The 12,099-nt window shown below is 45.7% G+C and overlaps 1 protein-coding gene across 15 annotated transcripts in view; it reads right to left on the bottom strand.

Annotated features, from left to right (window-relative positions):
* Positions 1 to 12,099, bottom strand: part of SLC25A42 (solute carrier family 25 member 42) — a 30,992-nt gene that overhangs the window by 16,271 nt on the left and 2,622 nt on the right. Inside the window, exons 2-3 of one of the 15 annotated variants that reach the window (XM_088672897.1) lie at positions 10,781 to 10,943; positions 2,594 to 2,839 (exon numbers count right to left, since the gene is read on the bottom strand). The exons of 1 other annotated variant lie outside the window; for it this stretch is intronic. The gene's annotated coding sequence lies outside the window, so the exon portion shown is untranslated. Of the gene's footprint in view, positions 1 to 2,593; positions 2,840 to 3,913; positions 3,994 to 10,650; positions 10,944 to 12,099 lie in introns of those variants that run through there. 13 more of the 15 variants (XM_088672896.1, XM_035118557.3, XM_088672898.1 and 10 more) reach the window with 13 other exon arrangements.

Genomic DNA, 12,099 nt, shown 5'->3' with positions numbered 1-12,099 from the left:
ATGATTCAGAATAAAACAGCTCAGTTGGTAAAGCATGCGACTCTTAATCTCAGGGTTGTGGGCTTGAGTCCCACGTTGGGCAAAATATTCCCTTTGTTCCTGTGTGATGTTTTACAATACTTTTATATATGTTGGAAGCCACTCAGAGTGGCTGGGGCTACCCAGTCAGATGGGTGTGTTATAACAACAACAACAACAACAACAACAACTATGTATGTATGTATGTATGTATTATTATTATTATTATTATTATTATTATTATTATTATTATTATTATTCTAGATGACCCTCATGGACGCTATGATTCTATGATTCCTACAATGAAACTCAAGCTTCAAGGAAAAGATTTTATCTAAGGGACACTTTGCTTTCCCCATATTTATTTGCCTACTTAACTCTGGGAAGCCAGTGGGGTGTAGTGGTTAGAGTGTTGTCGGACAAGGACCTGGGAGATCAGGGTTCAAATCCCCACTCTGCCCTGAAGCTCCCAGGGTGACCTTGTGAGTCAGTTCATAGCCTCTTAACTTCCCTCCCTGAGGAGGGGGGTGAACCATGTACTCCTTTGAGAAAAAGTTGGGAGATAAATGGAGTACAGTGGTACCTCGGTTTAAGTACACAATTGGTTCCGGAAGTCCATACTTAACCTGAAGCGAACTTAACCTGCAGCGAACTTTCCCATTGAAAGTAAGGGAAAGTGGATTAATCCGTTCCAGACGGGTCTGCAGAGTACTTAAACTGAAAGTACTCAAACCGAAGCGTACTTAAACCGAGGTATGACTGTAAATATGCCGACCTGCTTAAGAAAGTCGGAGGGGCCAGCCCGAGGGAGACGTTGGGTGCCAAATTGACTCCCTGAGATCTCCACAGGATCACAATTGGACCCCAACCAGCCGCAAAACGTGCCTGTTGCCAGGGGGATTTTGTGTTTTTTATAATATTTTTTATTAATGTTTGCAGATATTTTAAACATAACATTCAACTTATATATAATATAAAAAGCATTTGGCCACAACACCCTGAGACTTCCGTCCTCCTCGACTAATGGTTTTCCCACTTATTATCTAATACTGCATTTTAGGATTATAATTATTACTATGGTGACAGCAGTCACGAAATTAAAAGACGCCTGCTTCTTGGGAGAAAAGCAATGACAAACCTAGGCAGCATCTTAAAAAGCAGAGACATCACCTTGCCGACAAAGGTCCATATAGTTAAAGCTATGGTTTTCCCAGTAGTGATGTATGGAAGTGAGAGCTGGACCATAAAGAAGGCTGATCGCCGAAGAATTGATGCTTTTGAATTATGGTGCTGGAGGAGACTCTTGAGAGTCCCATGGACTGCAAGTAGATCAAACCTATCCATTCTGAAAGAATAAAAATAAAAAATCCTTCCAGTAGCACCTTAGAGACCAACTAAGTTTGTCATAGGTATGAGCTTTCATGTATCTGAAGAAGTGTGCATGCACACGAAAGCTCATACCTATGACAAACTTAGTTGGTCTCTAAGGTGCTACTGGAATGATTTTTTATTTTTATTCATTCTGAAAGAAATCAGCCCTGAGTGCTCACTGGAAGGACAGATCGTGAAGCTGAGGCTCCAATACTTTGGCCACCTCATGAGAAGAGAAGAATCCTTGGAAAAGACCCTGATGTTGGGAAAGATTGAGGGCACAAGGAGAAGGGGACGACAGAGGACGAGATGGTTGGACAGTGTTCTCGAAGCTACGAACATGAGTTTGACCAAACTGCGGGAGGCAGTGCAAGACAGGAGTGCCTGGCGTGCTCTGGTCCATGGGGTCACAAAGAGTCGGACACGACTAAACGACTAAACAACAACATTAAATCCTAATCATAGATCAACAATTTTTAAATTATACTTTGCAATAATTGATAAAGTCCACCTTACAAAACTTCTTGCAACCCTACTAGCGAAGTTAGTTGTTTACAATTGTCTTTCAGGTATTCTGTAAATTTATTCCAGTCTTTCGGGAAAGTCTGGTCTTGCTGGTTCCGAATTTTCCCTGTTAGTTCCACCAACTCGCATAGTCCATTAGTATCGTCTGCCCCTCTTCTTTTGTTGGTATCTCTTGTTGCTTCACCTCCTAACAGACCCTCCATATATGGTAAAAAGTAGTCATACCTCGGTTTAAGTACGCCTCGGTTTGGGTACTTTCAGTTTAAGTACTCCGCGGACCTGTCTGGAACGAATTAATCCACTTTCCATTACTTTCAATGGGAAAGTTCGCTTCAGGTTAAGTATGCTTCAGGTTAAGTACAGACTTCCGGAACCAATTGTGTTTGTAAACCGAGGTACTGTACCACTGTACCTTCCTATGATTACTTGTTTTATAGATTGCCAGGGGGATTTTGAACACTGCATGCAGCCCGGCAGGTTTCCTCCATCCTTCTCCCCCGCCAGCACGTTGAGGTGCCCAGCACCATCGGCTCCCCAAAAATTAAACTGGAAGAAACCAGACCCAAATACAGAGAAAGGAGCGGAAAGACACGGGTTCCTCCCACAAATTCCAGCCGAAAGAAACTTAACATGAAGCACACACACAGCAGGGGGAAGGTAGGACAACAAATATTCTTGCCTGGGTCCAGAGGTGGGGCTTGTGGCAGGGAAGATCCGAGAGGGAGGTTGGCTGAGCTCGGCAGGAGAAAGGACACCACACACACACACACACACACACACACACACACACACACGGGCACCGCAAGGAAATGGACAAAATTGACCTTCGTTGCTCAACTCGGCACAGAGACCTGCCTTTGTCCGTTCCAAGGCGATCTTCCTGGCGTGCTCGGCGTCCCGGTGAGATTGGTCAAGTGTCGCCAGCCTTTAAATAATATTAACAGCAATAAATTAACCCAATGTTACTAAGAACTTTCTGCGGGGGGACTGACAGCTGGTCAACGTACAGTTGCAATCAAAATTATCCAACCCCCATTGCAAATCAGGTTTATTATCAAAATTTACAGACTGGAGAAGCCAGTACAAGTTGCAGTTTCAGCTGAATTTGAGGGAACCACTGGAAGCATCTGTTGTGTTGAGCTATTTCATTGCTTCTTTTTCCCCCTCATTGCAAACAGCTAAAAGTCTGGAAATTTTGATAATACGTCCAATTTGCAATTGGGGGGGGGTTTGAATAATTTTGATTACAACTGCGGGTGGGACTCTCTGTGGCCTTAAGTCTGCCAAAAGATGGATACCGATTCACTGGAAAGATAATATTATCCTTCATTTGAGGGGGTCTTTAGCTGTGATTCCTGCGGTCTCTTCCATGCTCAGTGATTAGAGCATTTGCATACAGAAGGGTTCCAGGTTCAACAGGGCAATGTAGCAAAAACAAAAGCTAATGCTACTCTAGGCTGCATCAACAGAAGTCTAGTGTCCTGGTCAAGGGAAGTAAAAGTACTGATCTCTTCTGCCTTGCTCAGACCACACCTGGAATTCTGGGCACCACAATTTAAGAAGGATGTTGACAAGCTGGAAGGTGTGCAGAGGAGGGCGACCAAGATGATCAAGGGCCTGAAAACCAAGCCTTATGAGGAATGGTTGAAGGAGCTGGGTATGTTTAGCCTGGGAAAGAGAAGACATGAGAGCCATCTTCAAATATCTCAAGGGCTGCCACATGGAAGAGGGAGCAAGCTTGTTTTCTCCTGTTCCAGAGGGTAGGACTCAAACCCATGGCTTCAAGTTACAAGGAAGGAGATTCCGACTAAACATCAGGAAAAACTCAGGAGGTTGCACACACCCCCTCCTTGGAGGTTTTTAAGCAGAGGTTGGATGGCTGTCTGTCATTGATGCTTTGGTTGAGATTCCTGTATTGCAGGCAGTTGGACTAGATGACCCTCAGAGGTCCCTCCCAACTCAACGATTCTATTATTCTATGATTCTTAGCTTAACCTACCTAACAGGGTTGTTGTGAGGATGAAATGGGCACTTCAATTTAAAAGCATTCCTCCATTGCCAACATACCAGGAAGAAGAGTCCAGACAACCCAATGTTTTAAAACATAAATGTTTTATGTTATGTTATGTTATGTTATGTTATGTTATGTTATGTTATGTTACGTTACGTTACGTTACGTTATGTTGCTGTTATGTTGCTGTTATGTTGTTGTTATGCTATGCTATGTTAGTATCCAATCACTGATATGCGTAGAAGTGACTTCCGGTGCCGCTCTGCCCAATTTTTGGTGCGCAGACATGGGCAGAGCGGCACCCGAAATGGAGCCTCCCGGGCAGGTAGGAAATCTGGGGGATTTTCGGGATTTTTTTCTATTCGGGATAACAGCGGGAAATGGATTAAAATCTGGGGGTTTCCCGCGAAAAACGGGAAACTTGGCAGCTATGCCTCTGCCTGGTTTCTTGTAACCTCACTTCTTGCAGGGAGGGAACTGCCAGAAGACCCTCGGAGCTGGACCTCAGTCTTTGGGCTGGATGATGGGGGTGGAAATGCTCCTTCTGGTATACAGGGCTGAGGTCGTTTAGGGCCTTAAAGGTCAGCACCAACACTTTGAATGGTGCTCAGAAACATACTGGGAGCCAATGTAGATCTCTCAGGACTGGTGTTATGTGGTCCCGGCGGCCGCTCCCAGTCACCAGTCTAGCTACTGCATTCTGGATTAGTTGTAGTTTCGGGGTCACCTTCCAAGGTAGCCCCACATAGAGCGCATTGCAGTAGTCCATGCGGGAGCTAACCACTCTGGCAAGACACTCAGATGGAGCTGGCAGGAAGCTGCCCTGGACACAGAATTGACCTGAGCCTCCATGGACAGCGGTGAGTCCAAAATGACCCCCAGGCTGTGTACCTGGTCATTCAGGGGCACAGTTAGCTCACGAAGGACCAAGGAGTCCCCCACACCCACCCGCCCCCTGTCCTCCAGAAACAGCCCTTCTGTCTTGTTGGGATTCAACCTCAAGACAGACTGAGACCAGTTTCCCTACGAAAACCTCTCCAAAAGGCAGAGGTGATGTCACAGGCAACCCATTCTGCACTGCTTAATACTTCCTCAAACCCAAAGCCAGCCATAAACCCCAGGATTCAAACAGAAGGGGAATCAAGCCACATTTCGCTTTTGAAACTGGAGTGCTAAGACTTTAAACACATCAAAACCAGCAGCATAGCAACACTCCTTGGAATTCAGTAACCAAGCAGATTCTCTATAAAACGAAGAGGCATTTTTCACAAGCCAACAAGAGAGGGTGAAACTGGGCACAGAAGCTTTCAGCTGTTTTTTTTTTAAAATCATTTTTATTGTGCGATTATAACTTGCCGCACTGGGATTTGCAGAAGATGCATTATATATATTTTAAACAATTTCACTGAAGGTTTTTAACATATTGAGCACTAAAATCAAAACACACTTATAAAAATATAATAAACAACAATATATTATTACAAAACACAATTTTATAGGTAAGAGAAAAAGCAAGAAAAGAAGAGGAAAATTTTGTTCTTTCCTTTTTATAATCTTTTTAGAAATGTTTTGGGATTTTAGTGCTCAATATGTTAAAAAAACTTTCAATAAAACTGTTGTTGTTTTTTTAAAAAAAATCTTCCCCCCCTTTTTTCTATATAATTGCGTTTTGTAAGGAAATTGCATTATCAAACCACTGGTCCATCTAGCTCTGTATTGCCCACAGTGACTGGCAGCAGCCCTTTGCCATTCCCAGTGACAGACCTTCCCAGTCCTATCTGGAGATGCCGGGACCTGAACCCGTGATCTCATCCACGTATACAGATTTTTTTTTTGTGGTTTTTTGCAACCATGAGATCTAGAAACTTGACAAGTTAGTGGTTGCAAATAGTGGTTTGTATTGCCCACCAAGGAATATGCTAACCTGGTTGCTTCTCAAAGGGCGGCAGGAGAGGATGACAATTGTGCTGCGAAGATTCAAGGACAATTAAAGAAACATTTTAACTTTTCTGTGTATTACAGCATGGTATCATATCAAAATACACACACACACACACACACACACACACACACACACACACAACCCCTAGAAACAATATCCATGCCTCTCTTCAAGACTATTAGCTATTCTTCTACAGTTATCCACATCATATTGTTGTGAACAGGGATTTTCCTACAAATATGAAAGATCAGAAAAGAGAAAGGCTTCTTTCTGTTGATGAGATGAGTGTTTGTTTGTCTCAAATTTGAGCTAATATAAATGAGATTACCTGGCAAAAAAACAAGCTCACACCTCTCACTGAGTTCATATGTAAGGTCAGTGGTTTTTTCTATATAAAAAAAAGATGTTTAGGGGTATGTGTCCCCCTGCATCCCCCTGAAAAAGCACTGTTTAAGGTTCATATGTAAGAGGCTCGCTTACAATTATATTTTGGGAATGATGTGTGTCCTTACATAGCTGCATTGTTTAATACTTTCCGGGTGTCCCATGATCATATCATAAAGTAACTGTGCTCTACGTTACAAATCAAACACAGCCAGAAGTTGTTTCTTTTTGTTTTCCAATATATTTCTTATCAATAAAAGAATATCCGGCGTGGCGTGAGCAAATTTTTATTCTGAAAGCTCGAGAACCACTGTGTTGACACCGTAAGATTCAAATCAGTAACGATTAATTGCACATTTATTCGAATGATAATAATATTATAATTTTTTTATTTATACCCCGCCCATCTGGCTGGGTTTCCCCAGCCACTCTGGGCGGCTTCCAACAGAAAAATAAAACAAAATCCAATTCAAAATCCAACTCAAACGATTTCGAGCCCCAGATTGGGCAAAAGAGTTGCAGGGGGCGGGGGGGGATATCTTCCAACTCTACAACACTGTGATTTCATTTCCTTTAATTAATTCCGCAAAATTGATGGTCTCGATCCAGCGACACCAGTATTCCCAAGCCTGCTGCTCCCAGGGCGGGTGAAACTGCCCACTTTGGGAACCTCTGGTTCAAAGCATAGATTTGGGTGCATTTCCCACCCATGACCCTTTGCAGCCACAGTAAACAAGATTTCCTCCTGTTCTCTTGGGACCAGGCTAGGCGCCAGTTCAACCACGTAGAGAGAAGCCCTCACCATTTTTTTTAAAAAAGGGATCAGCCTCCCCACCAGTCCAAGAACTTTTGGGATTTTTCCCAGCTGGGAGATCAGGAGCCAGGCTCTTCCACTATCTCTTCACAAAACCACAAAATTCTCGCTGCCCACCAGCAAGCAGCGAAAGGATGGTGAAACGAAAACCTCCCTTCGCTTGCCCACTCCCCTCCTCGGCCAAAGGCAGCTGGCTGGCAAGCTGTAAGATAATCCTGAATGGCTGTTTTCCCAAAAAGGCATTGACCTATTTCTTTTTCCCTTGGGGAAAAACTCAGAGCTTAACAGGTTTCCTCAGACGTCTTGGAGATGGAGACCTTGTCTTTCCTGAACTGAAAGGTGCAAAAAGAAGACGCAGAGCGAGCGAGAGCCAGCTGCTTTCAGAGGAGTCTGCCCGCGTCTCTCTGTGCGAGTATCTGATATGCAATTTTATTCATAAAATGAGGACCAGCTGGCTTCACAGGAGCCCACCCATGTCCCTCTGTGTGAGTCTCCGAGCTATTACTGTATTTTGTAAGATCAGTGTTCAAAATTAGCCAGGCACTCATTTCTGATCTTTATTGTTAGAGGGAGCAATTTCACGGAACATGGTTAAACAGTAAAATGTTGCCTATCGCTAATAATGTGTCCATACTGGACTACTGCAGAGTGCTCTCTGTGGGGCTTGACTTGCACTCGACCCTGAAGATGCCTTTGAGGCACCTAGTCGGCCACTGTGAGAGCAGCATGCAAGACTAGCTGGCTCTCCTTTGGCGTGATCCAGCCCTTCCAATAACCATTCCCCATCATGCTCCAGTGGGTTCCCTTCCCCAGGGGTGAGGGTCCCACTCCCAGCCAACTTCACCAGAGTCAACCAGCTTTCTCTGCTAGTTCATCCTGTTTGCTGACCCTGTCTGCCTACCAGGGGAGAATTCCTGCAGAGGTTCCCCACCTGGAGCTCTGTCCAGAACCAGAGTGTTCAAAGTCTACCTGCTGGGCAGCTCCTTAGGCAAACATACTATTTATCCTCAAGATTAAAAGTCCTCTTTGCAGCACTGCAAGTAGCACGTCGAAAAAACATCAGTGCTCCCTAGCTGTTTTTAAGGATTCCGGTAGAGTCTCCAGGCAAAAAGATGTAGGACTTTTAAAAAAGAGAGCGGAACGGCAATGTTTCGGTCCTGAGTTCAAATCCCTGCTATGCTATGAAATTATCCCCTGCAGCCTCAGTTTTTCCACCCACACTTCTATCAGCCACATGAAGAGAGAACTCCTTGCCTACCTCACAGGGCTGGTGCAAAAAGTGACGAGAAAGCCTTGGCTCCCAAACACCTGGGAGTCATAGAATCTTATAATTGTAGAGTTGGAAGGGAGCCCAAGAGTCATATAGCCCAACCCCCTGCAATGCAGAGGGTCGTTATTTTACCAGTGCTCGTTTTCTTGGAAAAGAGGTGCTGGAACTCACTTTGAATGCCTCCCTCATTCTCTTAAAGTGGCAAAGGCAACGGCCCGAGAGGCACTGCAACTGAGTTCCAGCTGGGGGGGAAAGCCTTGCTTTTGCTCATTGTGGGGCTTGAACCCACAACCCTGAGATTCGAGCCTCATGCTCCATCGACTGAGCTCATCCGTTGCCAGCAGGCGTTCCACGCAGGAAAGCAAGCAGACTGGGCAGGGGGTGGGTCCTTTCTGCCACCGCCATGTTATACACTACGGACTGGGCGCCTTCCTTTACATTGGCGAGGCTGGAAGATGAGCCCTGCTTGGTCGGGGATAAAAGATGCAGAAGTCCTCCGCCCTCGCCACCCCCCATCTACAAGGCTGCCAGGGTGCCCGGTTGGTGGTGACCCAAGACGTGGCCTCCTTGGTGGTGGCTTCCTGCTTGTGAGACACCCTCACTCATGAAGTGTATCCATCTCCCTCACTACCTATTAGCTTCCAGGAGAAATTTAAAAGCAAACCAGGCATTTGGGAGCTGAAGTTGTTTTGAGAGCTGCCGGTTCCTTTTAGGAGTTGTTATCTGCTTTTATCTGCTTTTAATCCAGCTTTAAGTACTTAAAGAAAAGAAGCCATTACACAATTCTTGTCCTAAAATTTCAGTCAATTGATCAACAAAAGCTCCACAATGGTCCACAAAACCTGAAGTGAAGTTATGGAGGTTTTTACAATAAATAAGGCTACTTTTTTGCATATGTAGTTGGACCTGTTTTGGTGTGGATCAGGATTTCCGCACCAGAGTTTCCCAAACTTGGGTCTCCAGCTGTTTTTGGACTACAATTCCCATCATCCCCGACCACTTGTCTTGCTAGCTAGGGAAGGGAGTTGTAGTCCAAAAACAGCTGGGAACCCAAGTTTGGGAAACTCTGGTGCGGACCATCCTTTGTCAACCTGGTGTCATCCAGATGTTGGGCTCCAACTCCCATCCGGAGGTGCCGGCACTGTCAGGCTCTGCCTCAATCTATATACACAGGGGAAAGCAATGCACTTTTGCAAAGAGTGGGGGTGGTGGGTGGGGAGAAATCTAGCTCCAGACTGATGTGGTTTTTCTGTGGGTGGGCTTATTGTGCAGCATGAACACAGGCTTCTGGATCCAGCCTACAGCCCATCAAGAAACTGAATTTTAGCGTTGAATGGCACCCTGAGGGTCATCTAGTCCAACCCCCTGCGAGTTGCCCCATATGGGAATCAAACCTGCAACCTTGGTTCTAACCAGCATCCTGTTGTCACTGTGCCCAACCAGATGCCCCCAATGGGAAGCCCACGAGCAGGACCCAAGCTCAAGAGCCCTCTCCCCTTCGGTGGCTTCCAGCAACTGGGATTTTGAAGCCTTGCGGCCTATGAACATGGAAGCAGAGCATAGCCATGGTGGCAAGTTGCCACTGGTAGTTTTCTTCTCCTCCCTGAATTTGCCCAATCAGCTTTCAAAGCCATCAAAGTTGGTGGCCATCCCTGCCTCAAGTGGGAGGGAGTGCCAGTTTTAAGGACTTGCTTTTATCTGTCCTGGACCCGCCTCTTACCTGCCTTTTCTCCTAACTAAAAAGTCCCAGACGCTGAAGAAACCTTTCCTCCTCGGGGAGTTTGCTGCAACTGATCAGGTCATTTTGCAGGATTTCAGCAAGAAATTACAGAGCATGCGCCAATTAGGAGCATCTGCCCTCAAAACTATGCAGGGACAGTATCAAAGGCAGGATTGCAAGCGGGATTCATAGAATCACAGAGTTGGAAGAGACCACAAGGGCCATCCAGTCCAATCCTCTGCCAAGCAGGAAACACCATCAAAGCATTCTTGACATATGCCTGTCAAGCCTCTGCTTAAAGACCTCCAAAGAAGGAGACTCCACCACACTCCTTGGTAGCAAATTCCATTGCCGAACAGCTCTTACTGTCAGGATTTTTGGTTTGGTTTCTTGCCCTGAGGTATACAGATGTAGGGCAATATACAAACTTAATTAATTAAGTGGCCACCCTGATACCAGCACCACAAGAATAAGAATAATGTAACCACACCAATTATCGCCATGAACACAAATCCCAATGGATTCATGTTAAATAGGGCTTGGGGACGGGGGGCACAAGGAACTCAGCTGGTCCTTAGGGACACAGGAAGCTTACAAAGTCAAACCGCTCGTCTGCCTAGGTCAATATAGTCTGCACTGGCTGGCAGCAGCTCTCCACCATTTGATCCAGGAGACATCAACTGAAGTCTAGTGTCAAGGCAAGTCATTGTCCCACTCTGTTCTACCTTGGTCTGACCACACCTGGAATACTCTGTCCAGTTCTGGGCACCACGATTTAAGAAGGATGTTGACAAGCTGGAAGGCGTACAGAGGAGGGTGAACAAGATGATCAAGGGTCTGGAAACCAAGCCTGATGAGGAGCGCTTGAAGGAGCTGGGGATGCTTAGCCTGGAAAAAAGGAGATATGAGAGCCATCTTCCAACATCTCAAGGGTTGTCACATGGAAGAGGGAGCAAGCTTGTTTTCTCCTGCTCTGGAGGGTAGGATCCAAACCAGTGGCTTCAAGTTACAAGAAAGGAGATTCCGAATCAGCCTCAGGAAAGACTGTCTGACAATAAGAGCTGTTCGGCAGTGGAACAGGTGGTGGGCTCTCCTTCCTTGGAGGTTTTAAAGCAGAGGTTGGATGGCCATCTGTCATGGATGTTTGAGCTGAGATTCCTGCATTGCAGGGGGTTGGACTAGATGACTCTTGGGAGTCCCTTCCAACTCTACAAATCTATGATTCTATGGCATTCCCAGTCCTATCGGGAGATGCTGGGAAGTGAACCTGGGACCTCAGCAAGCAGGTTGATGTTGATTTATTTTTATTTTTATTTTGCAATCTAGAAACTTGGTATGCTGCCTTATGCAGAGCCAGACCTTCCATTACTCCACGTTGCTCAGTATCATCTACACTGACCAGCAGCAGCTCTCCCAGTCCTACCTGGAGATGCTTGGGACTGAACCTGGGATCTTCTGCATGCAGAGCAGGTGTCCTGCTGGGCTATGACTCTCTTGGTATTCTACTATAAACTCTCCCCAGATACTTTGGAGAGGATAATCAGGAGGAGAAAACATCTATTTTACAGGTTTTGCTGAATTTCAACTCCCAACATCGCCCCTGACCATTCCTGGCTGCTGGGAGTTGGAGTACTGCAACAGCTGGAGGGCCATGGGTGCGAATTCCCACCAATATTTTGCCCAAGGAAACCACGGATTCCAATAGGTGAATCTGCCTTATTCCAAATCAGGCCATTGGCCAGTCTCTCCCAGTATGGTGCATTCCTCCAAGAAGCAAATGTCTCCCCCACACACACACAGTTTTAAGATCTCACTTGAGGCTGGATAGCTAAATTGGTAGAGCATTAGTTTCTCAATCCCTGGGTTGAGGGTTCAAGCCCCACATTGGGAGACAGATTCCTGCATTGCAGGGGGTTGGACTAGATGCCCCCCGGTCCCTTCTGACGATATGTTACTATGATTTTTTCCCATCAGGGAGCAGCTTTTTCAACCCAAAGGACACCAGCAGAGCAATGTCTGAGGCTCTTAACCTTTGTACATTCCA

The sequence above is a fragment of the Zootoca vivipara genome, chromosome 6 (assembly GCF_965207765.1).
Source record: "Zootoca vivipara chromosome 6, rZooViv2.hap1.1, whole genome shotgun sequence".
NCBI lineage: Eukaryota > Metazoa > Chordata > Lepidosauria > Squamata > Lacertidae > Zootoca > Zootoca vivipara.
This window is presented reverse-complemented; position numbering and strand designations above follow the sequence as displayed.